The sequence below is a fragment of the Oreochromis aureus genome, linkage group 3 (genome assembly GCF_013358895.1).
Source record: "Oreochromis aureus strain Israel breed Guangdong linkage group 3, ZZ_aureus, whole genome shotgun sequence".
NCBI classification, from domain to species: domain Eukaryota; kingdom Metazoa; phylum Chordata; class Actinopteri; order Cichliformes; family Cichlidae; genus Oreochromis; species Oreochromis aureus.
Genome location: NC_052944.1, coordinates 125,291,087 through 125,316,086, shown reverse-complemented (window position 1 = coordinate 125,316,086; position 25,000 = coordinate 125,291,087). Strand labels below are relative to the sequence as shown.

At 41.8% G+C, this 25,000-nt stretch overlaps 1 protein-coding gene and 1 long non-coding RNA gene across 2 annotated transcripts in view; one reads left to right on the top strand and one right to left on the bottom strand.

Moving 5' to 3' along the window:
• Nucleotides 1-25,000, top strand: part of LOC120435259 (alpha-2-macroglobulin-like) — a 73,870-nt gene that overhangs the window by 23,265 nt on the left and 25,605 nt on the right. The window lies entirely within an intron of this gene.
• On the bottom strand, nt 11,266-13,411 carry LOC120438042. The gene is made up of 3 exons (XR_005611616.1): nt 13,356-13,411; nt 12,694-12,810; nt 11,266-11,395 (listed from the first exon to the last, which is right to left on the bottom strand). It is a non-coding gene; the product is annotated as an uncharacterized LOC120438042 (long non-coding RNA).

Sequence of the window (25,000 nt, the reverse complement as noted above, 5' to 3'; positions counted from 1 at the left end):
CTCTATATATATCTCTATCTATATATATCATATTATATACAAGTATAAATATAAGTATATATAAGACCGTACTCCCTGATAAGCAAGGTGGCATTTTTAGATATGTCAGAACGGGAATGTCTTTTCAAAACATAATTAAAACTAATTAAAATGGATGAGTTCCATTCTTTCCAAACGTTTTTTTTTTGACGTCCAAAAACATTGGTCTAGCACAGAACGTAAAAACATTGCAAAGGGGCAAACAAGGCACAAATGAACAATTAATAACAGGCTGATTAGGCTGTTAAACTCTTTTTGCAGCTTTACGCTGCATTGCAGTGATTCGATTTTTCACATAGAACTTTACCGCTGTCCAGGTTCTGTTTTTAAGTGCTTTCGGTGAAGCCTCAATACAGGCAACGCAGTCTGACTTTCCTGGTACTTTACCAGACTCAATGAAGGACATTAGTGTCTTTTCCACAGCTTGGACCTCAGCTGATGTCCAAGTCCTCTTCTTTGATGTTCCTAAAATAGAAATGAAAGTGACTTAATACAGTTGTAATAATTAATTTAAGATAAATTAAGACAAAACTAAAAGGGTAGAAGCTTCAGTTTTAGAGTAATCACTTTCAAATTTTGCACTGTTTCCTCTTAGCTGTTGAGGGTCCAGTTAAATCATGAATTTTCAGAATATTAATAAAAGAAATCTCTCAGTGAACTGGCAAATTACACATTAGGTTCTTTATCACAGTTATATGTGGATACATTCTAGGTCCCTGAAGCTGCCTACATTTTTCTATCATTTGCATTTTTTCCTTGCTTCTGAGTACCTCCCAAGAAGGATGGAGGATAGATGCAAGAAAATGTAAGGAAACATCCATTTCTAACAAGTGAGGTAGCTAATCACAGTTCAGTTGTCAGTCAGCTTTAACAGTTGAAAGCAGCATTGTTTTCTCCCTGTATCCTGCTATCACTTTAGCACCTGTAGATAAGTAACAAGCTGCCATCTGGATTCATACTGCATCCTGCTCAGAGACACAGAATCCACTTACAGAATGAGTGTCAGTATGTACTCAAGTTCTAATTGTGAACTTATTTTTTTTTAATAATACAAAATATTCTAGCATATTCATAATACTAGAAACCATTTAGTTTAAATGTTTGACAAAATGAAATTTCAAAGATCAAATCAGATGCTTAGAAACAATCTCCTGTGAGTAGAAATAACTTAGTTATCAGTGTTTCTTGCTGACAGACCGACTTTATCCAACACACCATCATTGGTATGAAATTCAGTGATTATGTGATGGATTAGACCAGGGTGGGCAATCTCAGTCCACGAGGGCGGTGTCCCTGCAGGTTTTAGATGTGTCCTCGAACCAACACAACTGATTTAAATGGCTTAATTAGTTCCTCAACATGTCCTGAAGTTCTCCAGAGGCCTGGTAACGAACTAATCATGTGATTCAGGTGTGTTGACCCAAGGTGAGATCCAAAACCTGCAGGGACACCGGCCCTCGTGGACTGAGATTGCCCACCCTTGGATTAGACCAGTTTGCTCAGCCACTTCAAAAAAATAAAAAATAAAATAAAAAAATCAATAATATATAAATAGGGTGGCTTGTCAGTTGGAAAACTACTTTTGTGAAGCCTGCTTCTGTGAATGTTGCCTCACTCATCAAACAGAAATAAGAGCTTTGAGATGGCCTGCAAGAGTTAGAATCAAACCAACTTTCAATTTAAAAAAAAAAAAAGAACAAGAAAATTAGTGAATTAGGATGTACCCAGTGTATTTATTTGCATCAGTATGACATCTTTGTCATCAAAAATGACATATTGTGGCATGTCATATCTGATGACACTCACTACATGCTATTAAAAGGATTTTTTTAAACAGTAACGCACAGGAAATGTTTGAATACATTGGAACTACCAGCCTAACAGCTGTACTGCCATCCAGAGTTGGTAAATGGGCTATAAATTTCATCTTTAACTGATAGTAAATCTGATGTCATTTCTGTTTCCATTCTTACGTTGGTAAATCATTATAAAATGCGGTCTTGTTAAGTACAGACTATTATCTCACAATGTCTGTAAAATGTAAATTTCTGCAAACTAAACCACTCAACTATGACCTTTGATGGCAACTTTATGGATGAGAAAAAGATTAAAAATGCAAGTCAGCCATTTCAGATAAACCAGGAGAAGGAGAGAGTCAAAGAAAAGGTTAGGTTTACAGGGTCTGACTCAGCATCCACCCTCACTCTGAAATGGAAAACCTGGATTACCTAGTTTTAGCCAAACATGTTTTCTGACACAGAGCCCTGATTCCTGGAATGATCTTGTCCAGAATTAACATGACATAAAGACTTTTGTATGACTTTGGTTGCTTCAGGTAAAAGTATTCACCTACTGGAGCTCTCAAAAAGAGCTGACAGAGGAAGAAGTGTTTTTCTGTTAAGTAACAACAGTAAATTCTTTGACCAGTAACAGTCTTTTTGGACAAGAGTCTAATAACCAGCTAATCAACCAGAAGTAGTCAGCCTTAATAAATTTGGCACACATTTTGTCTACTGTAACGCTGACGAAAGCCTTGTACTGAAAGACCTCGTTTTTTCTTACTGCCTTGTTACATTAATCATTATTAATTCATCATCATGTCATCATCAAGTCTAGATAGGTTGTACTAAGAACATTTGTACAACTTTGAAATAAAAGCATTATTAGGGTAAGAAAGCAAATCTGTGCTTATTTTAGTATAGCCTTTTTAGCTGTTGTGTGGAAAAGGAATGGGTAAAGAAGAAATGTGGGCAAATGCCAAGCCTCAAGTCTGTGGGATACCTGCGGTAGTGTGGTCACCATCAGGCTCATCTGTGGTCCACTGTCCTTGCTTGAATCTTGGTGGTGGTCCTGGGAAGAAGAGTAAACTGTGTAAGTAGAAAAATATGTACCTTGTGACCCTGGAACAGAGAAGACAAATACTGAAAAACATGCAAAATTGTGACTGCAATGCAGTACAGTCTTATCACCCTGCTACTTAACTCATCTACTGTGCTAAAATTTAAAATATTTAAAAGTTTCAATATTACACTGTCAGTCAAATACCTAGTCCAGTTCTCCTTCAGTTAAAGAATGTGTGATTTTTTTTGGCAGAGCTCTTGAAGGAAAAGAATGACAAAGGTTGAAGCAAATGATTTTACCCATTCATGGTTCTCTATATGCAGAGAATTAATGCCAACTGAACTGACGTGGCTTGAAAATAAAATGGTGGGAAAGCAGCTAGCAGCAATAGAAAAAGCTAACAGTAATAAGCATGCAAGGGTACAAAGAAGGTTACACAATACAGGCAACAATAGTGCTATCAGGCTCTTTAGAAAGTAGGTTAGAAGTTTTTTTAGACTGATCGTTTTGAGTATCCCCTACCAAAGTACATTCAGTACATCCAGTTACAATTACAGAAATTGTGGTTTTCTTGTGGATTATTGGAAATCTGCTCTAGACAGGCAATAGGGACATGGAATGTCACCTCTCTGGTGGGGAAGGAGCCTGAGTTAGTGCGTGAGGTTGAGAGGTACCGGCTAGATATAGTCGGGCTCACCTCACGCATGGCTTGGGCTCTGGAACCAGTCTCCTAGAGAGGGGCTGGACTCTGTCTCAGTCTGGAGTTGCCCCTAGTGAGGCGGCGGGCTGGGGTGGGTATTCTAATATCCCCTCGGCTTGCTGCCGGCACGTTGGGGTTTTTCCGGTGGATGAGAGGGTTTGTTCCCGCGCCTTAGGGTCGGGAAAGGGTCCTGACTGTCATCTGCGCTTATGCGCCGAGTGGCAGTTCAGAGTACCCAGCCTTCTTAGGCTACGTTCACACTGCAGGTCTTAATGCTCAATTCGATTTTTGATCAAATCCGATTTTTGTCTGCCTGTTCACACTACACATAAAATGCGACATCAAACGCTCTCCAGTGTGAACGCTCAAAGCTGCCCGCATGCGCAAAAGAAGATGTCACACAGAACTCGCTCTGTTTAGACCCAGAGCAAACAATATTGTTTGACTGATTGCCCTTAATATAAAGACTTGGACTTTATGTTTCCAGATTTTTGCTTTAAGTTATTTTGTTATTTACATAATAATGTAGATGACCTAATAATGATCGTTTTGCTGTTTTAGAGGAGCGGTGCTTCAAAGGATAGTTGCAGATTTCTGTCAGAATCTGCAGAAAATACAGTAAAAATAAAATGTTCACATTTCTCCAACATTGTCTTCCCAACAGTTTCACCGGATGGTAGGAAATCGTTCGCGATGTCTTCTCCGGCGCTGATAATTGGCGTCTGTCTTGTGTCAGTGACGTAAAAGACGGATTTAATGCGACTTGACCGTTCACACAGCAGTCGCTTTCTAAAACATCGGATACATATCGGATTCAGTACCACATACGAAAGTGACCCAGATCGGATTTGAAAATATCGGATTTGTGCCGTTCACACTGTCATACCATGATCAGATACGGGTCGCATAGGGGCGAAAAAATCGGATTTGATGCGCTTTCGCCTGCAGTGTGAACGTAGCCTTAGAGTCCCTCGGGGGTGCTGGAAGGTGCCCCACCGGAGACTCTGTTGTCCTGCTGGGAGACTTCAATGCTCACGTGGGTAACAACAGCGAAACCTGGAGGGGCGTGATTGGGAGGAACGGCCTCCCTGATCTGAATCCGAGCGGTGTTTTGTTATTGGACTTCTGTGCAAATCACAGTTTGGCCATAACGAACACCTTGTTCGAACATAAGAGTGTCCATAAGTGCACGTGGCACCAGGACGCTCTAGGCCGCAGGTCGATGATTGATTTTGTAATCGTATCACCAGACCTGCGACCATATGTTCTGGACACTCGGGTAAAGAGAGGGGCTGAGCTGTCAACTGATCACCACCTGGTGGTGAGTTGGATCAGGTGGCGGGGGAGGACGCTGGACAGACCCGGTGCACCTAAACGCGTAGTGAGGGTGTGCTGGGAACGTCTAGCAGAGGCCCCAGTCCGCGAGATCTTCAACGCACACCTCCGGCAGAGCTTCAACAGCATTCCGAGGGAGACTGGGGACATTGAGTCCGAATGGACCATGTTCAGCGTCTCCATCGCTGAAGCTGCTGCATTGAGCTGCGGCCACAAGGTGGTTGGTGCCTGCCGTGGTGGTAATCCCAACCAAATGGTGGACACCAGAGGTGAAGGAGCCACCAAGCTGAAGAAGGAGTCCTATCGGGCTTGGTTAGCCTGTGGGACTCCGGAGGCAGCCGACAGGTAACGACAGGCCAAGCGGAATGCGGCTCGGGCAGTGGCTGAAGCAAAAACTCGGGTGTGGGAGGAGTTCGAGAGGCCATGGAAAAAGACTTTCGGACTGCCTCAAGAGATTCTGGCAAACCGTCAGGCGCCTCAGGAGGGGAAAGCGGTGCTCTACCTGCACTGTGTATAGTGCTGGCGGGCGCTGCTGACGCCGACTGAGAAAAATTGTCAGGTGGTGGAAGGAATACTTGAGGACCTCCTTAATCCCACTGACACGCCTTCCGAGGAGGAAGCAGAGTCTGGGGATGAGGGAGTGACCCGCCAATTTCCGGGCGAGGTCACTGAGGCAGTTAAACAACTCCTTGGTGGCAGAGCCCCTGGTGTTGATGAGGTCCGCCCCGAGTTCCTGAAGGCTCTGGATGTTGTAGGGCTGTCCTGGTTGACACGCCTCTACAATGTTGCGTGGAGATCAGGGGCAGTACCCCTGGACTGGCAGACCGGGGTGGTGGTCCCCATCTTTAAGAGGGGAGACGGAGGTGTGTTCCAACTACAGGGGATCACACTCCTCAGCCTCCCTGGGAAAGTCTATGCCAGGGTGCTGGAAAGGAGAGTTCGTCCGCTAGTCGAACCTCGGATACAGGAGGAACAATGCGGTTTTCGTACTGGTCGCGGAACACTGGACCAGCTCTTTATCCTCTCAAGGATACTTGAGGGTGCATGGGAGTTTGCCCAACCAGTCTACATGTGTTTTGTGGACTTGGAGAAGGCATTCGACCGTGTCCTCGGGGTGTCCTGTGGGAGGTGTTATGGGAGTATGGGGTGTCTGGCCCATTGCTACGGGCCATTCGATCCCTGTACAACCGTTGCAAGAGTTTGGTTCGCATTGCCGGCAATAAGTCGGACTTGTTCCCGGTGGGTGATGGGCTCCGCCAGGGCTGCCCTTTGTCACCGGTTCTGTTCATAATTTTATGGACAGGATTTCTAGGCGCAGCCAAGTGGCGGAGGGCTTTCACCGGTGGCCTCAGAATCTCATCTCTGCTTTTGCGGATGATGTGGTTCTGTTGGCTTCATCAGGTGAAGGCCTCCAGCTCGCACTGGAGCGGTTCGCAGCCGAGTGTGAAGCAGCGGGAATGAGGATCAGCACCTCCAAATCTGAGGCCATGGTTCTCAGCCGGAAAAGGGTGGAGTGCCCACTCCGGGTCGGGGATGAGTTCCTGCCCCAAGTGGAGGAGTTCAAGTATCTCGGGTCTTGTTCGCGAGTGATGGGAGAAGGGAGCCGGAGATCGACAGGTCGTGGTGAAGAGGGAGCTGAGTGTAAAAGCGAAGCTCTCAATTTACTCGAGTCGATTCACGTCCCTACCTCACCTATGGCCACGAGCTGTGGGTAGTGACCGAAAGAACGAGATCGCGGATACAAGCGGCAGAAATGAGCTTCCTCGAAGGGTGGCTGGCCTCTCCCTTAGAGATAGGGTGAGAAGTTCGGCCATCCGGGAGGGGCTCAGAGTAGAGCCGCTGCTCCTCCGCATCGAAAGGAGCCAGTTGAGGTGGTTCGGGCATCTGACAAGGATGCCTCCTGGGCGCCTCCTGGGTGAGGTGTTCGGGCATGTCCCACCGGGAGGAGGCCCTGGGCAGACCCAGGACACGCTGGAGAGATTATATCTCTCGGCTGGCCTGGGAACGCCTTTGGTATTCCCCGGATAAGCTGGAGGAGGTGGCTGGGGAGAGGGAGGTCTGGGCTTTCTGCTTAGGCTGCTGCCCCATGACCCGGCCTCGGATAAAGCGGATGAAGATGGATGGATGGATGCTCTAGACAGTCATACCAATCAAAAAGTTATCAGGTTTCCACAACTGAAATATACCCCAAAAAGAACTTCTATACTCTCTGTGCTCCTGTTTGGTTTAATTCTACCAATTTGTAAAAGCAGGTTTCAAAAAAGGAAGGTGGGGGCCTTAAAGTTCTGTAGTTTGTGTGTAAATTACCCATTTTAGTGGCATCAGTGTCAGACTCCTTTTCCTTTGTTGAAGTTCCTGTTAACAAATTGAGATAGCACAATCAAAATTCTGTAATTTTTTTTTTAGGTATTTGTGAAGCTTGCTTAGAGGCTAAATTAAGACAGGTACCTGAGGCAAAACAGGGTGTGCGGTGGGTGTGAGAAGTACCCTCTTTAGGGTCATCAATGTCAGATCCTGTCTCCTTTCTTCTCTTAGGTGTTGAGGATCCTGTTAAAAAAATATAAATATATATATATTTTAAATTTCTGTGTTTATAACAACCACAAAATAATTAAAAAGGTACCATCTGGTTAGTCTGCTGTAGGGATGGGTATCGTTTAGGTTTTATCCGACACCGTGCCAAACCGGTACTTTTGAAACGGTGCCGGTGCTTAAACGGTGCTCAAACCGTGCTTAAAGAATGGAGAACACAAACTTTGTCCAAAAACCTCTCATGTTCAGCTGTTTTTTTTGTAAAAAGATAACAATGTTAGCCTTTTCTGCAGCTATAGGGCATATATGGTCTCACTCTTGGCTGGAAGTAGTGCTTAAACAATGGAAAAAAAACAAACTTTGTCCAAAAACATCTCATGTTTAACTGTTTTCCACTTTTTCTTTGGTCATTTTAGCCTTTTTGGCCAGGGTGAAGGGGGTATCTGGCATCAAACAAGAAGACAGCCACATGTAACTACGACGCTGTTTGCTAGTTCACCTTACATGCATTAATGTAATAATGTGGTTAGCATACTCAACGTTAATTACACACGAACAACATGAAGCTACTCACGCAGAGAGGAGAACGGCTGCTGCTGCCATCATCATCCTCATCATTTCTGCTACGCTGACAGGGCTAGGGGCCAGGACTCTACTCTTTGGGTTTTTGGGGGATGTTGCTAACTCCGGGTCCGATAACAGGCACCACACCCGCAGTAGATGTGCACGGTGTGAGGTCTTGCAGCAAGCTATCAAACACGGCGCATTTCTCAGCTTTAAAAAAAAAAAACGCTATGCGTCGCCAGGTGTTTCATCAGATTTGAGGTGTTACCTCCTTTGACAGTATCACAGTATCAGCTTAAAGCACTTGTTGCAGGCTGCTGAGTTTGCATCTTTGCTGTGAAGTACAGCCAGACTTTTGACCGCTTCGCCTTTGGGCATTTTTAATCTGTAGCGCTGCTCTAAAAGAACGTGACGTACCTGGCCCCGCCTACTATCCTCGGAAACGTAAAATGATATGCTAGAATCGAAAGTGTATCACAGCTCAGGAAAAAAAAAAGCACCGAAATAAAGCACCGAAATGCGCTGCTTTTCGGTCTGGTTACTACCGTTTATGTCAGAACCGGTGCCATCATGGCACCGGACACCGTACCCATCCCTAGTCTGCTGGATACCTGTGGGTGCTTCATCAAACTCATCAGTGGTTGGCTGACTTCTCGATCTTTGGGATCCTTTGACAAAAAGTCAAAAGTCAAAGAAGTCAGTAATGGTATATGGTTGAACTGTGTGCCCATTCAGCCTTCACACTACGCAATGTATTTTTTGTTAGAGGTATTAACTGTATGTAAAGATGAATGGCATGTCTCCACATCTTTGCATTATTCAAATATTAAGCCATAACAACAAGCGCAGACATCTGTTGCTTATTTGGATCAAGTGTCTGCACAATAGTGATGGGGCAGTGCAGCAAGGATACAGTTCTTGTCCATCCGCCTGCCAGAAACAAACTGAAATCAGCTGTCAGTAATGACAGCTCACAGCCTTTATAACATTTAAGTACACTTCAAACCAAACTGATCAGAAAATTTAACAATTGAACATACATTCATGTGATAACTAAGTAAAATGAGAGAAACTCTTCGGAACAATTTGGCATGTACTTTGAGGTTTCAGTTGTCCCTCTGTTAACAGTCTGCCACTATAAGATTCCACGTTTTTGCTACAAATTTAAAAACTATCAATGTCATCTATTTTTATATGCAGTAAATGGCTGGATGCTAAAAACAGTTAAACCTGTCACCTACTCGATGTTGAGGAGCTGAAAGATGACTCCTTTGATGCATCCGTCTCTGAAAGATCACTTTCCACATCTTCCTGCATTTCTTCTGTAAAGCAGTGATAAGAAAACCATGTAGCACAAAAGACATTTACTCTGAAATAAAAATAAGAACATTTTGTTTACCATTGGGATTAATTTGGATTTGATCGAGGCTCATTCCCTTGAAGTCTGACAGTCGGCCTTGTTCTAGAGCAATGAGCACTTTGCTGACTTTAGCCAACTCAAGTGTTCCTTCAGGCAGTCTATAGTACTCCCTATGGACTCTGATATCATGGCCTAGAAAATTTGCGAGGATGTCCATCTCATTGTCTCTCAGGTTTAGGACTGTCGACAGTGTGGACACATGCTTTCTCAACTTAGTTGAGGACAGTGTTTCTGGATGCTTCGCTCCACATTCCTTTGCAATCTGTCTGATGGCATCCGATCCCCTGAGGTGAGTGTCTGCTTCAGGTCTAGAGAAGAAAAGGATTTTCATCAGACACACCACAGGTCCGCCGATGTGAAACCAAGGCTTCCATTGAGGACAGCATGTCTGGTGTTAAGAGGATAGGAACTTTTCTGTTCCTTTTCCTCTTATTTCGATGCGCTGGAAATGGCGACAAAGTTTTTGTTCAAACTCTGAAAGTCCTACTGCCAAACCGAATGGACTCCTGAAGTGTCTCGCATAGGGTGAATGCAGTTAGTGGCATTTTTGATACCTCACCTCTCTCCTGCGATTAAACAGTATCATCAAGCAAAGAGTCAAATTGGCCAGCATTGACCAGTTCTTCTTATTGGGATCACTGGCAAGTCTGGTTTGGTATTCTTTTCTGTACCCATCAAGATACATATGCATGGTTTTTACATCCTCGGTGAAAGGGAGGAGTTGAGGAGTGTTCCATTTTCCTTCTTTTAGAGTTTGCAGGGCACGAGATGAAACACACACATCCCATTTCTTCTCATAAAGATCCCGGCTTCTCTTCAGATTCTTAAGAAATTCCTCATCATGAAAATCTGCCATCTTTGCTTCACACTCAAGAATATCTGCAATCTTCTTGAGACTATGGCCCCAGTTTCAGAGCCAATGATGGAGCTCTGTAGATGTTTTTGTCTTCATCAAAGCCAGCCACATCCTTCACTGCTTCAACCACAAACTTGAAATTTGAAGGTACATAGAAATCCTCCATTTTTTTCAGTGTCCCTGCTTCCCGTGAGCGCAGAAGTAATCGTCCTATTTCTCGCATTTTTGTCTGATGTACTCATGTTTGGTCTTGTCATGTCCATGTTTTGAATACAAGTGTTCTCCTAGTCTCAAGATACTTTTCTCCTCTCTGATGATGTTTCTGACTTCATCCTGATGCATAGCACTGACCAGTTCCCAAACCTTTCTGCTGACACCATCTGGGACAGGCTGTGCAAAGGCACAAAGTGACTGGATCCGACTTTTGCCTGGTTTTGCTGTGCTGCACTTCTGTGAAAGCTTGCATCTTGAAATATGTCTCCATAATGAATGTCTTTTCAGCAGTGCCTGGCAGTTAACGCAGTGCATGTAGTCATTTGGCTTCACTGGTTTTTAGTTTGCTGACTTGGGATTAGTGTCCCAGAGCCAGCTTTCAGAACCTCAATATTATGTGCACGGTTCCCTTGTTTCTAATGAGGTCAAAATGTAGTTTGCGCTCCTTTGATTTCAAAGGAAAACTGATTGCTTCTGCTACAGCCAGTTCACTGCTGTGCTTTATGTATTAAGTGCCTTGCCATTTTATGGCACTCCTGTGGACAGTATAAGCAGTGATGCTTTTACTGTATACTCTAGCCCCATCTTTCTTTTTTGCAGCTTCATCACAAAAATATTTCCTGGTTAGGTTGAGAGCTTTCACTTTCTACTGTCTCATGGTCCTTACCGAAGATGTACTTGAAGTGTTTTTCTTCTGGAAGTCTTTTGTGACTTCTTTGTTTTCTTAATTTTCAACAATGGGACCCTTTTGCAGGACTGTCAAATCCTCTGAACTACTTTCATTCCCTGAGTCTTTTGATGGAATATATTCATCATCAGTGCTTTCAATACAACTTCCAGAAGCTTCTGGTGTGTCAGCCACCTTGGAGATTGACTGCAGGTATTCACTGGTAAGCTGAAAAACCAGATAGAGACATTTATAACTAAATTTGCAAGAATAATTACCCAGGTGTGAAAATCTTACACCGCTGTGAGACCCTTCAACACCTTCATTAAAGTGAACTTGAATTTGTTTGAACTGTTACCAGCTTAATGAAGGGTTATAGGATTTAGTCATTTTCATCAACAACTTTGGCTTTGTATACAGAAAGACTTGTTTACCGATAGTTTCAACCCAACCATAATATTAACAAGGAAAAATTAGGGCTGGATGATACCATTTCAGCACTACCATAAGAATTCACAACTGACAATCAAATGTCAAATGTTTGTGTCAAACAAGATACAAAAAACCCCCCCAAAAAACAACCTGTAAAATAATTATTGAACAGAACTGTTCAAATAATTGGATGAAAACTCCTGTATTTTTTCCTCTCTCTCATTACTTTACATTTTTACTCCAAGGAGGCAGACTTGTAATTTCTAAAGTGCTCTTGAGCAATAGTTCTCCAGACATTCGGAAGGTTTTTAAAGTTTTTCTTTGGACATTGTCTACTTTTTCACTCATTGGACTCCAGTCCTTGTACCTGACCATTTTCAGAGGAATGTTTTTGCACAAAAAGAAATCGCAGCCATGAAAACATAAAAGGGGAGGAAAAAAAAAGATTACCTACAGCAGATCAGTATCTCAAAGTCTTGTCATGTTTGTGGTGCTTAAGAATGGTTATTAAAGCAGATGAAACTGAGAAGATGCTGAGGTATGCCGAATTACACAAAAACTGGACTTAAAAACAAAATCACTGGAAACATGGCTTGTGGAGTAAAAAATCCAAAATTGAATTTTTGTTTATAAGTCATCAACGTGTATGCAGGAGGACAGCAGAGAGGTTTAACAGTGAGGGTCTACAGTCATCTGTTAAACATGGTGGAGGCTCTGTCATGGTTTGGGGCAGCATGTGTTGGAGATCTTCTCAAAACTGATGAAATTATGACCAAAATTTAAAAAAAAATTGAAACATTAAAAGTCATTTATTTGCCTCCCAGAGCCTGGACCTTAACATTATTGAAGCAGTGTGGAGTCATCTGACAGAACAGAACAAAATGCAGAAACAGCCAAAGAGGACCTTTGAATGTCCTTCAAGAAGCCTGGAGAACTATACCCATATTGCTAGTAAAATACAAAGAATGAAGAGTGGCCCAAGATTTTTGTTAAGTACATATAGTTTAAAAATTGCAATGCTGCAATGCCAGTCTTCTACAGTAAGTTAAAGCCCTAATAAAAGTGTGGAAATAACCAGAATTATGCAAACTTACAAATATGCTGTCAGTTCGTTTGAGTGATGGCACATCTGGGTCAGCAGCATCAGAGTATGAACTTTCAGGAGTGATTATATCGATGTCAGTATCAGCATCAACATCAATAATTATTTCCTATGGAGAGAGGGGGATGTAAGACATTGACAGCAATGACTGTAATACATCGAGAAAGATATCAAACCTGATTTTTAACTTCTCAACCCAAAGCGAATTAAGAAACAAATTTTTACATTTAGAGTTCTGTAAGTAAACTGTAACAACCTCATGAGTTTGATCTGAATAACATATCTAGAAATTTTAACTTCCCATACATTTGCAATCCTGTGTAGACTTATGCTGACTTCACCACACCAGGAAAAAGTTAATTTCATGAAAAATTCAACTCAAAGATTGCAAAGCATTAAAGCTGAAGCAAAGCCACCCATAGGCCAGATTGAACCTCCCTGTTGTTCAGTTCTCTGCCAGGCCATGTGGACAGTATGTGACATATAGACAGTACATGCTAACAAAACAGTGAATGCATGGTCAGGGCTGTGTTTGCTGGTTCTCTTTAAAACTGACAGCTTAACTCACTCTAGCAAAACCTGCAAGTTATGAAAAAGTTTCAGAGCTACTTATGGTCATATGGGATAAGCTAAAAGTGCTTATTTGACACATACCATGCTCTCAGATGATGTTGGTAGCTCAAATGAAAGATCTGACACTGAGGTCTCCCCTCTTGATTAAGACTTGCCGAGGGCTTTAAAATAAAATTAAAAGGACATGTATTACCATGTCTACATACATAATGTTAATGAGGAACATGTTAGATAAGATGTGTGGTAAAGCATACTTGCAATTTTGAAAGTCATGCAAGTCAATTCAGCAGTTTGCACCTTGAAAACACTAAATATGAATGATATCTAATCCACATCAGAAACAGTACAGACAATTCTGGCTCTCCTTCACTCCTTTACCTCTCACACAGGATGGGTAACAAGAACTGGTATTGAAGTACTGCCATTGGCTTTTATTATTTGTTTACTCAATCCAAAGTGTTGAATGTGCATTTTAAAATTCCTAACAATCCTGAACTGAAAAATAAGCATTCTATAATTAAGAAGCAGTACAGCGCAGAAGTACGTAGCTCATGACCACAATAATTATATCTTAGTTATGAAAAAAAGGTAACAGAATCACTCCTGTATCTTGTTTAACCATGTCAAGTCTTTGTTCCACATATCGATATGATAACCGAACATATAACACATCTAGGCCAAATGTAAACACTTAAAATCATGGAAATATCTGCCTTAAAACAATACAACAGAGCTTGCCTTTAAACTTAAAATGCCTTTCAGGGTCACTGGACTAGTACATTTTTAGGTAAATGAGAGATTTGTTTGGTTTCTTGTCCTGACTGGCACTAAAGCTGTGTCCCAAAACGTCGGCTGCATCCTCCTGAGGCCGCATTTGTAGACCGATTACATCACAGCGACGCCATGAAGGCTGTCCCAATTCGTAGACTCCTCCGAATCTGGCCGACAAATACGTCCTCCTTTTCCCCAGATTTGAAGGATGGGTCGGGTGTATCCTTTGTGCCCCACCATATCCCAGAATTCATAGCGCGGCCCGGCCGATTCCAGTTTCCAACAATGGAATTAAACTTTTAATATTAATCTTATTACTCTTTCTGGGTCACAAAATAAACTTTTAACATATTTTCAGGTGAGAATGTAGCTGTGTAAACTTCAAATATCTGCTCAGTTTATCAAGAGATCACATATTTGCAAAAGTGCTCCTTTTTAGAGACTTCTGTTACCCAGCCGCTCGATAGCTGACCGGAGGGTTCAATGGTCACCGAGACAGCTGAGTTTATTAAACGCCAACGAGACAGCTGGTGACGCAAATCTGAATGCTAGACAGTCCCGTTTTACAAGCCTCGCACTCCGGCCTTCTCGGTCGTTGAAGGACCCGCCCACGAGACTGCGAATGCCGGGTCCTCCGAATGATGCGGCCTAGGTTTTGGGACACAGCTTGAGTGTCAACATACTTTGCACACCATCTTAATATACAACCGATTTCTAAAGAATGCAAATTTTTATTAGGTTTCATGAGCTGTGGAGGATAAAGTCACTTTAGCATTAGATATAACTGTGGAAAATTAATTGAGTGTGGTTTAAGGGGGGTAATGAGTTATGGATTCTCAATCATGAGGTACATCCTGAAGTCCATTTCATTATCACTACTGTGGGCTGTGCTCTTGTGCTTGTGTGTCAAGTTCTGCTTCTGTCACCTACGTGTGTGAACATAACCCATCTTTTATACAAATTAGGCTAACATGCAGTGAAAGAAAGGCAGAAAAGCCACATAATGACTGGCAGCTGTCTCATTTATTTATTTATTTATTTTTGATCCCAGCACCACTGCTAATTTTTCATCTATATCTACATGGTAAACTGTTAAACTTGTAGAGTACTGAGCCTGTTATATACCACAAGTTAAAATCAATTTGTTACTAATAAAGTCTTGGCAGCTGCAAGCTGCTTAGGTGAGAGCTGGGGTTGTGATGAAGTCTCACCCTCTTGGTTTGTTCTCTCCGATGGCTAAACATTACAGAGACAAACATTTCTTTTAATAAGGTTCACAAAAGGTGATTAACAAGACCAAATGCATCCTCTGTTTTATTTAAACCTAATGCTGTGTAAGAAAACACAGCATTACTACACATACCTTGGTTTTGAAGTCTAAATTCAGAAGGCTTTAATTACAGCACAACAAAAAAAAAAAAAAAAACTTTCTATTAGCCTATAGTTGACTAAACATGGCTCCATCTTAAAAAGTGGCCCTCAGTACTGTTGTAAACTAAGCTGTAGACAATTTCAGCTTGCACTGAGTGATGGAATGTACCAAACATTTTTTCAAGTACTGTACAGAAGTACAAAAAAATGAAAAGCTGAATTTCAGATCAGCCAGGCTGATAACACCCCTGAAATACATGTAACTGTGTACACACTTTGCTTTTATGTATATATTTGATATTGAAGTACATTATTTGCCAGGTAATATTTATGATACTTAGATACATATATCGGATATTTAAGAACTTAATGATGTATTTACATGACTGCCTCACTTTTTACCAAAGTACTAGTTTACTACAAACTTTTACATTTTAGTTTAGAATGACATTTGGGTACATCTTCTACTTCTTTATAAAAGGCTAATATGTCTTGCTTAAATGTCAGTCCTGGGTTTGTACACTATTCCCCTCCTCCGACACTTGGCAAAAGCCATTTTAAATTAGTTAACTAAAGAGCTGACACAATGCTAAAGTTGCTTGGCTGAAACTCGGGCGTTAGAGAGACACACACACACACAAAACTTCAGCACCTGGCTTTGGTGAAAAAAAATTATCTTTTCAGTACACCTGCGTAATCAAACCAACACACCCCTACAGAATGTTTTGGCACATGCGTTCATACTGTCACAAATCTAAGTCAGAAGCACCACTGTATTTATTAATATTGTAATATAGGAAAATCAAAACCCTATCATGATTACCTGTGTTTGGTGTTTTAAGGGGTCCATGGCTCTTGACAAGCATTTATCATGATGGTCTCTCAGGCGTTGCAAACGTGCCTTCAGTCTGGTGGATTGTTTACTCTGGAGGAGGTAAAACACAAAACAGCTAACATAACATGTCCATACCTGAAGTACACTAGTTTTATACATCAACAAGTAAGAAATACACAGTGATAATGGGGATAGTATTTAAGGTGACATCAATAGGTCTAATCACATATGTTAGTCACTATAAAGACATGGTGCAAATATAAATTCGGTTTTATAAAAATCAATCTTTTGAATATAAGTCAGTTTAAATTAAGCTGTGCAGTAGTCTGTTCACATGCTTAATATTGTTAGTTTTATTTATCTTAATTTACTATGATAGTAATTTTATTATTTAATATTTTTAGTACTTCATCGTTTGTGATTAACAGCAATCAAGCCCCTGCAGAAAGAAAATGTATTTTTTTGTCTATCAAAAACAATAACAACAAAAATTAAACCACCACCAAATTACTTTCCACGGCTGAATATTTAACTGAGGGAAAAGTCGGTCCACCTGCTGCTCTGGTACTGTCGCTGCCCCGCTACCTCACGCATCGTTTTGCATATCACGACACAACATTACACGTTAGCCATTTCTTAGCTCGTCACGACAATAATTGCATTATGAACTTGGGTCCTCGACAGCCAAAGCTAATCCAGACTCCTGGATTAGCTTTCATGGTCTGTCTCGCTGTCTCGACTGCCACCCTCCCCGCCACGAGAAAAACTTGACGCTTTAAAAGAAATGACTCTGTAGCTGCTTAGCTTGTTTCTTGTTGTGAATACTTCAGGCCTATAGTTGAACGAAGTTGTTCTAGAAATTTACTCACCATTTAGAGCTAACACTATTGCTAGCTACTCATTAAGCTCATTGATTGCCCATTAAGCGTTCATTTTCAGTCCCACAGACGCCCGAATATTACGACAGTACCTAATAAAAGTGACCAAAACAGACATTCATGACTGCATGAATGTTAAAATATCAGCTAAAAACTGTACAGTTTAGGAGAATGTCGTCGAACACCCCATTAAGCTAAGTCACGCAAGCATTAGCAAAGCATGCTAACTATAGAGCAAACTGTCGGCTGCAAACACTTCACTTTGCCTAATTATTAAGTAAACACTAAAACAGTTTGTTTAATGTACTTACCACATTCATCCCTTCATCCTCTATTCTCTGACTGTCGGCCATCTCCACTTTCTCTCTGTCACGCTTCTTCATACTTCCAGCCGTCTCCTCTCGCCTCCGAGCTACGCCCGCGTCTGGCTGCACCGAGCACGCGACTAATTAGCAACACCTGCAAGCCTGTGACTGCGGCGGGTGGGGATGGGAATAGGTAAAGTGAGGACCGCAAAAGTCAGGAAAAAAGTGTGTTTTCCTACTGCGGCGGGTGGGGATGGGAATAGGTAAAGTGAGGACCGCAAAAGTCAGGAAAAGTGTGTTTTCCTCATCCCTTCCCTTCAGCACCAAAATGTCAGCATTAGATTGCTGAACTTGTGTTTTAACAAAATATTAAAGTATCCAAGAAAAACTAGTTTAATATGGTTTTAACATCCAAAATTATTAATTAACCTTTATTGACCAAGCATAATTTAGGCCGCCTGGACTTTTTTGGTAATTTTGACTGTAAAAGGGTCAGAAACCATACTATAACTGAATGCTTTTGCCCCATTTTTTTAGAATAACCTCAGCCTTCAATATCTGGCAGCCATTTTATATTATTTTATTGTTATGAAAGTGGAACAATAGTTTAAAGTGAAAAAAAAAAAAAAAAAGAACTTGCGATTTATAGTGGAAACTGATATTCAACATTAAGTCTGTGAAGGTTCTCAGTCATCCAGGTCATCGTAGTCAAAGGAGTTTGCAAAGAAAAGCGTCTGGAGTTCTTTAAGTTGCTTAAAGACGTTTCACCTCTCATCAGAGAAGCTTCTTCAATTCTAAGGTCAAATGGTGGAGAGTCCCAGATTTAAACCCAGTGGGAGTATCCCGCCAAAGAGGGACAAAAGGACCCCTGATGATCCTCTAATCACATGAGCCAAGGTTCAACATTAACAAAATACAACACAATATCAACTTGTAATATGAACTATACTAAATATGATATGTACAAAAATGTTTTTAGCCTTGTTCACTCAGTTTTTAATTGCTTTTGACTGTCCTTCCCTGCTGTTTGTGGGGACAGCAAAATGGTTGGAGGTCGGTGCTGGTGGGCATCCTGATTTCAGAGAAAAACCAAGGAGATGAGCACATTTCACCTGCTGATGGATTTCCAGAATTTAGAGGTGGCTGTACACCAGGGGTTCTTTTGGGATAAACCTTGGTGGCTGGGGGACCACATCAGGGTCTTCAGTAGTTTTCCAGCGACAGCATGGTGACCGACTGCGAACAGGATTCCCAGAAGTTCGATCCCTCTGTCGATTTAATCTGACCCTGGGTGACACTCCTCTCCAATACAGAAACCAGAAAACCAGCAGAAACTTTGGAGTCCAACAAAGCAAAATCCCAGCAAGAGGAGTCCAAAACTAAACAGATGAGCTGGGAAAACCAAAACCACAGAGTCCAAAACAAAGCTCAGTGGGCCGATCAGGAGGCCAGTGGCTCAATAATACAAGACGGTAACTCCGGGGCCAACCCAGAGGTCGATGGCACCAGGGTCCAAGGTACTTAAGTTCAGGGGCCGACCAGGAGGCCAGCAACAGAAACCAAGTAGTTCTGGAGGCCGGCCGTGCAGAAGGCAGCGGTGGCAATGTAGGCGATCTGAAGGCCAACCGCGCGGAAGGCAGCGGCAGCATCGGAGCATTTCAGGATGCCCACTGCGTCGGCGACGGAGTCCAGTCAGCGACCTGGAAGGTGGCCGCTGACACCAAACCACACACGGACAAGGTCGAGCAGGCTGAGCCGGACGTGGGACGAGGTAGCGGTGTGGCAGGACCAGGACCAGACGAGGCAGGACCAGACGACAGCGTGGCAGCCACAAATGATGGAGTAGGTGGTGCTGCAGGCTGGATGGATCCTCGGACCCTCCAGCGGGAACAGATGCAGAACCAGCAGGCTGGCACAGGGGACCTCTAGCAGTGTTGACACTGGCTGGAGCTGAGCAGCACATTGGCTTGGCTAAGGCAGCGACAGCGGGATGCAGTCCTCAGAGTGCTGAAAGTGTTCACTAATACACCCAGCAGAGGATGGAGGCAGATGGGTGAACTCGCTGGAGCTCTCAGCGGGTGATGACGGCTGAGACTGCTCAGTGGAGTTCCCAGGTGAGGTAACTGGCACTGGCGTCTTAGCCTCCAGGGATCTAGAGTCGGCTGGTGGCTGACAGTCAGCCTCTGGGGAGGCCCTGGAGGGAGCTACTGTCTCTAACATCGCCAGATTTTGAGAACCAGCATAAGTATTCATGACGTGTGTTCCCTGCGTAGGATGAGTCATTGAACCAATGAGTGGAATGACAGCTGAGCTAAAGGTGAGTGAGCTAGGGGCTGAGCGACAGACTGAACAGGCAGTTAAACTAAAGGCTGATCTGCAGACTGGACTGATGATAAAAGAAATGGCTGAGGTGCAGGCTGTGCTAATAGCAGAGGTACAGGCTGTGCTAAGTGGAGCTAGCGGCAACACAGGAGACTGAGCTAGCGGCAACACAGGAGGCTGAATAACAGACTGAGCTAGAGATGAGTGAGCAGGAGACTGAGCAGGAGACTGAACTGAGGGTCACTGAGCATGATACTGTGATAATGACTGAAGTAATGGTTGAGGTGAAAATGGAGCTACAGGCCGGGCGGCTAACTGGGCTACAGGCCGAAGTGGTAGTTGTGGTAGAAGCGGATCAGTTGGTTGAGCAACTGACTGAGCTAGTGACTGAACAGACCAAGCAGTGAGCATTTCTAGAAGTGTGGCTGAGTCCTCCTTGCCTGGGCTGCCCATGCAAAACAGTTCAAAATAGAGCCTCGAACATGTGGGAAAACAGCCAGGAGAAATTAGACTTAACAAGATGGAGGAAGGAAAACTACAAACACTGACATAAGTCATGGACCTTCAAAATAAAGCAGTAAATCCACGGACAGAACTCAGAGGTACAACACCAACAGAGAACAGAGGGAACACAGAATACAGGGACCTGAGAGACATGAGACATGACTGGGGAACAAGAGAATAAACACAAGGGCGGAACTAAACCTACAAGCTAGAATTCACAATCCCAGAAGAACAAGAGAAAAGAAACCAAAACCCCAATAGTCACGAACCATGAACCAAAAGGAAAACAGACTAATAAAGCATAATACAAAATCAAACACTGGGCCACAGGCCCAGGACAGTAACAGACGCAGGTTCTGGTGAGTTAGGGACTGCCTGCCGCTGTAATCTACCAATGCTCAGGCTGGATCGCCAGGTATTCTGACCATAATGCTGCATGTCGCTCCAGGACCAGAAAATGTGTCAGAGTACCAGTGACCCAGACCACCTGGCCAACCTCCATAAGTGGGGCACTCATTGCTGAAATGGCTGGGTCACCCACACGTCTCTGTTTTGTATTACAGAGATAGAATTTGAAACTATGCAAAGCTAGCATATTGCTAGGTGCTATGGCAATCTGTGTTCAAAATATTTTATTTATTTATTTATTTTTACAAAACGGATGGAGTCTAAAATTTTGGGAATACAAGTGGACTGTTTTTGTTGGTGTTTAATTGAAAAGTTAAAGATTATTTGACGTCAATGGTGAGTGGATTTAACTTTTATATCACTTTTTATTTGCTTATACTCTAATTTAGAGGATGTAGTTGCTGTTGTGCTTGAATCTCAAAATGGTTGGCATTATTCAAACTGCAGTAAACAATTTGAACAATGTGGGTTGACTTTGCATAATACAGTGATGCGTTTCCTGAATTTGTTTCTAATTTGTCATCAGTATTTTGGCTGAAAATGCTTATTTATCCCAGTTTTATTGTTTCATAAGTTGACCATTTATTCATTTAAAAATAATAAGTATTATATACTTTAATGATTTGATATTTTGTCTCCTTAAATGATATCAGTTGTGTAAAAATCTTAAGAAAATGAAGTATAATAAGTAAATGAGCTCCCTTAGTAACTGTGGTACAAATAATTAAATAAAATAGAAGTCTGGTCACATTAAAGTGGGCAGGCTCTAATACTAATAATAAAGGAACAAAGTGGTATCTTATAAATACTTTCATACTTTGTCAGAAAAGGGATCCAATAGATGCAAGTTTACACACTGCAATACCATCTTAGACCACTGGGATACACAGTTATACACACTGTCCGGAAAATGTCCCCACGGATGCAAATTCACACACTGCAATACCACCCATGGTCACTAGGGTATACACAAAGTTGTGAAAATTGAATCTGTGGGGACCATTTTTTTTTTTTGAAAAAAACTTCACCAGGCATATCAGCAGCCTGTTTTCTATTGAATGCAATGGTTGTGCCCGTGGGGACCAGGGCTCGGTCCCCACGGGAAAAATTGGTCCCCACGGCGTGACTGATATCTCAGGTCATGGACCCCAGGAGGATAGAAAAACAAACGCACACACACACACACACACACACACAAGGTCCAATTCAGTCAACCAGTCTAAATATATTGAATTTAAATCTTACAATGAGATCATCCCATAAAAGGCTTTCTGTCTCTGTCACACACACACACACACACACACACACACACACACACACACACACACAAGGTCCAATTCAGTCAACCAGTCTAAATATATTGAATTTGAAGCTTACAATGAGATCATCCCGTAAAAAGGCTTTCTCTCTCTCTCTCTCTCTCTCTCTCTCTGTCACACACTCTCTCTGTCACACACACACACACACACACACACACACAAGATCCAATTCAGTCAACCAGTCTAAATATATTGAATTTAAATCTTACAATGAGATCATCCCATAAAAGGCTTTCTGTCTCTGTCACACACACACACACACACACACACACACACACACACACACACACACACACACACACAAGGTCCAATTCAGTCAACCAGTCTAAATATATTGAATTTGAAGCTTACAATGAGATCATCCCGTAAAAAGGCTTTCTCTCTCTCTCTCTCTCTCTCTGTCACACACACACACACACACACAAGGTCCAATTCAGTCAACCAGTCTAAATACATTGAATTTAAATCTTACAATGAGATCATCCCATAAAAAGTCTCTCTCTCTCTCTCTCTCTCTCTCTCTCTCTCTCTCTCTCTCTCTCACACACACACACACACACACAAGGTCCAATTCAGTCAACCAGTCTAAATATATTGAATTTGAATCTTACAATGAGATCATCCATAAAAAGGCTTTCTCTCTCTCTCTCTCTCTCTCTCTCTGTCACACACACACACACACACACACACAAGATCCAATTCAGTCAACCAGTCTAAATATATTGAATTTAAATCTTACAATGAGATCATCCCATAAAAGGCTCTCTCTCCCTCTCTCTGTCACACACACACACACACACACACACACACACACACACACACACACACACACACACACAAGATCCAATTCAGTCAACCAGTCTAAATATATTGAATTTGAATCTTACAATGAGATCATCCCATAAAAAAAAGCCTTTCTCTCTCTCTCTCTCTCTCTCACACACACACACACACACACACACACACACACACAAGATCCAATTCAGTCAACCAGTCTAAATATATTGAATTTGAATCTTACAATGAGATCATCCCATAAAAAGCTCTCTCTCTCTCTCTCTCTCTCTCTCTCTCTGTCACACACACACACACACACACACACACACACACACACACACACACAGGGAGTGAGAAGTAAGTTTCTAGCTCAGTCAAGCAGCCTGGGAGCTGCTGAATTTGAATCCACCAATCAGAGAGCCTGTGCACTTTTCCCCGCCAAAACAGGTGCACCCAGCACAGAGAGACACAGGATTTCTGCAGTCTATTTCTCATAATGACGACTCCCCTCAAACAAATGACCATAATTTTCTAACCGTAGGGGCTAGAACGGTCATTCTTACACCGTTTTGTTCAGAAGAGATGGGGGAATCTTAAAGTGTTGACAATTTATCATTAAAATATGAATTATTAAAGATATTTGACTTCTAATGCACCATAACTGAGTAGAGCAAAGCAAAAACTGCCTTGACTTGCCCTCAAACAACGCTTTCTAACTCTAAATCTATTTGGAGTATCAATATCATTTTTTCACTGTAAGAGACAGCAGGCTTTGGTGAACAATCTTGGAAATTTTCAGGTCTCTGTTGAAATCCATTAAAAGATATGACGAGAGAAAAAGTGGTTCATTCCAGAGTTTGAAATCTGAAGAAATCTGAGCGAGGGACAAATTTCCTACCCTCAAACAAATGCAATTCATGGCCAAATGGTAATAGGTGAGAAAGAAATTCTTGAATTGTGAGCGTCAGGAGTATCTGAAGATATATTGGCACAAGCCTCATGTCTTAACTTTGCTTTGTTAGGGAGATATGACGATTCGAATATGCCTCTCATTACAGAAATCCAGCGGTGATTTTGAACAAACTCTCCATTGACTTTCTATGGGGATTTTTGATACTTTGTGTTGGTCTGAGAAGATTTGACAAAATTCTATAAATCCCACAACCATGATAGTGACATTTTCTGAAAGCCAGCAAAAATACCTACATTCTGATGTATAATTTGTGGAAGTTGAGTGAAAATTGAGCGAGTAGCAAGAAGTTGTTCGGACATGAAGAGAAGACTGCAAAACTTAGAGTGGCACACTGGAAGCCAAGTGCATAGCAACCATAACAACGCATGTATTTTGTGAAAAATCACAAAAATGAAACTGAAAACTTAAACAGGGATAAGATGAAAATGGTAACAGATATGAAAAAGCTGAATCATTCATGAATAGCCCAATAATTTGAGAACATTTTAAAGTTTGAATGGTTGTTCTAGGTGAAAGTAGGACAAAGTAGTTAAGTTTCAAAAACAAGCAAGTTTTAGCAGAATTTTGGAAGTTTTCCATTCATTTCAATGGGACAAAAAAAAGCATAAAAAGCATAATATTTTAAAAAGTATAATAGTTAAAAATACCAAAAGTCATAGCGATCATTAGCAGAAATAGCAGAATAGTTTAAAATTTGAACGGTGAAAATCGGCTGAAAATTGTGGAAGTAGAAAAGTGCCAAAAAAAGTGCAAAAAGTGGCAACTAGAATAACTAGAAAAATTTGCATTTCCTGCGAAAATGCAGTGTGGATGCTGTAATGCTGAAGCTGTCTGCTGAAACTAGAAAAATTTGCATTTCCTGCGAAAATGCAGTGTGGATGCTTTAAAGCTCAAGCTGTCTGCAAAAACTAGCTGAAAAAGCTGAAAAGTTGCAGAAATTATAAAAAGTTTGCAGAAGCAAAGGAACTTTGCTAAAATGTAATAACTTAGCAGCACTGCAATATCTCAGAGGAAACATAATACTTGGCAGAAATACAATAGCATAGCAGAACTTAGCAGAAATATTGTAACTTACCAGAAACATGATAACTACTCAAAAATACAAGAATTTAGGAGAAATAGTACAAGATAACAGAAAGAATATATTTAGCCAAAAATACTTAAACATTACAGAAACACTATGATTTAGAAAAATAATACAACATAGCAGAAATACTGTGATTTACCAGAGACACTGTGATGAACTATGAATATTGTAATTTT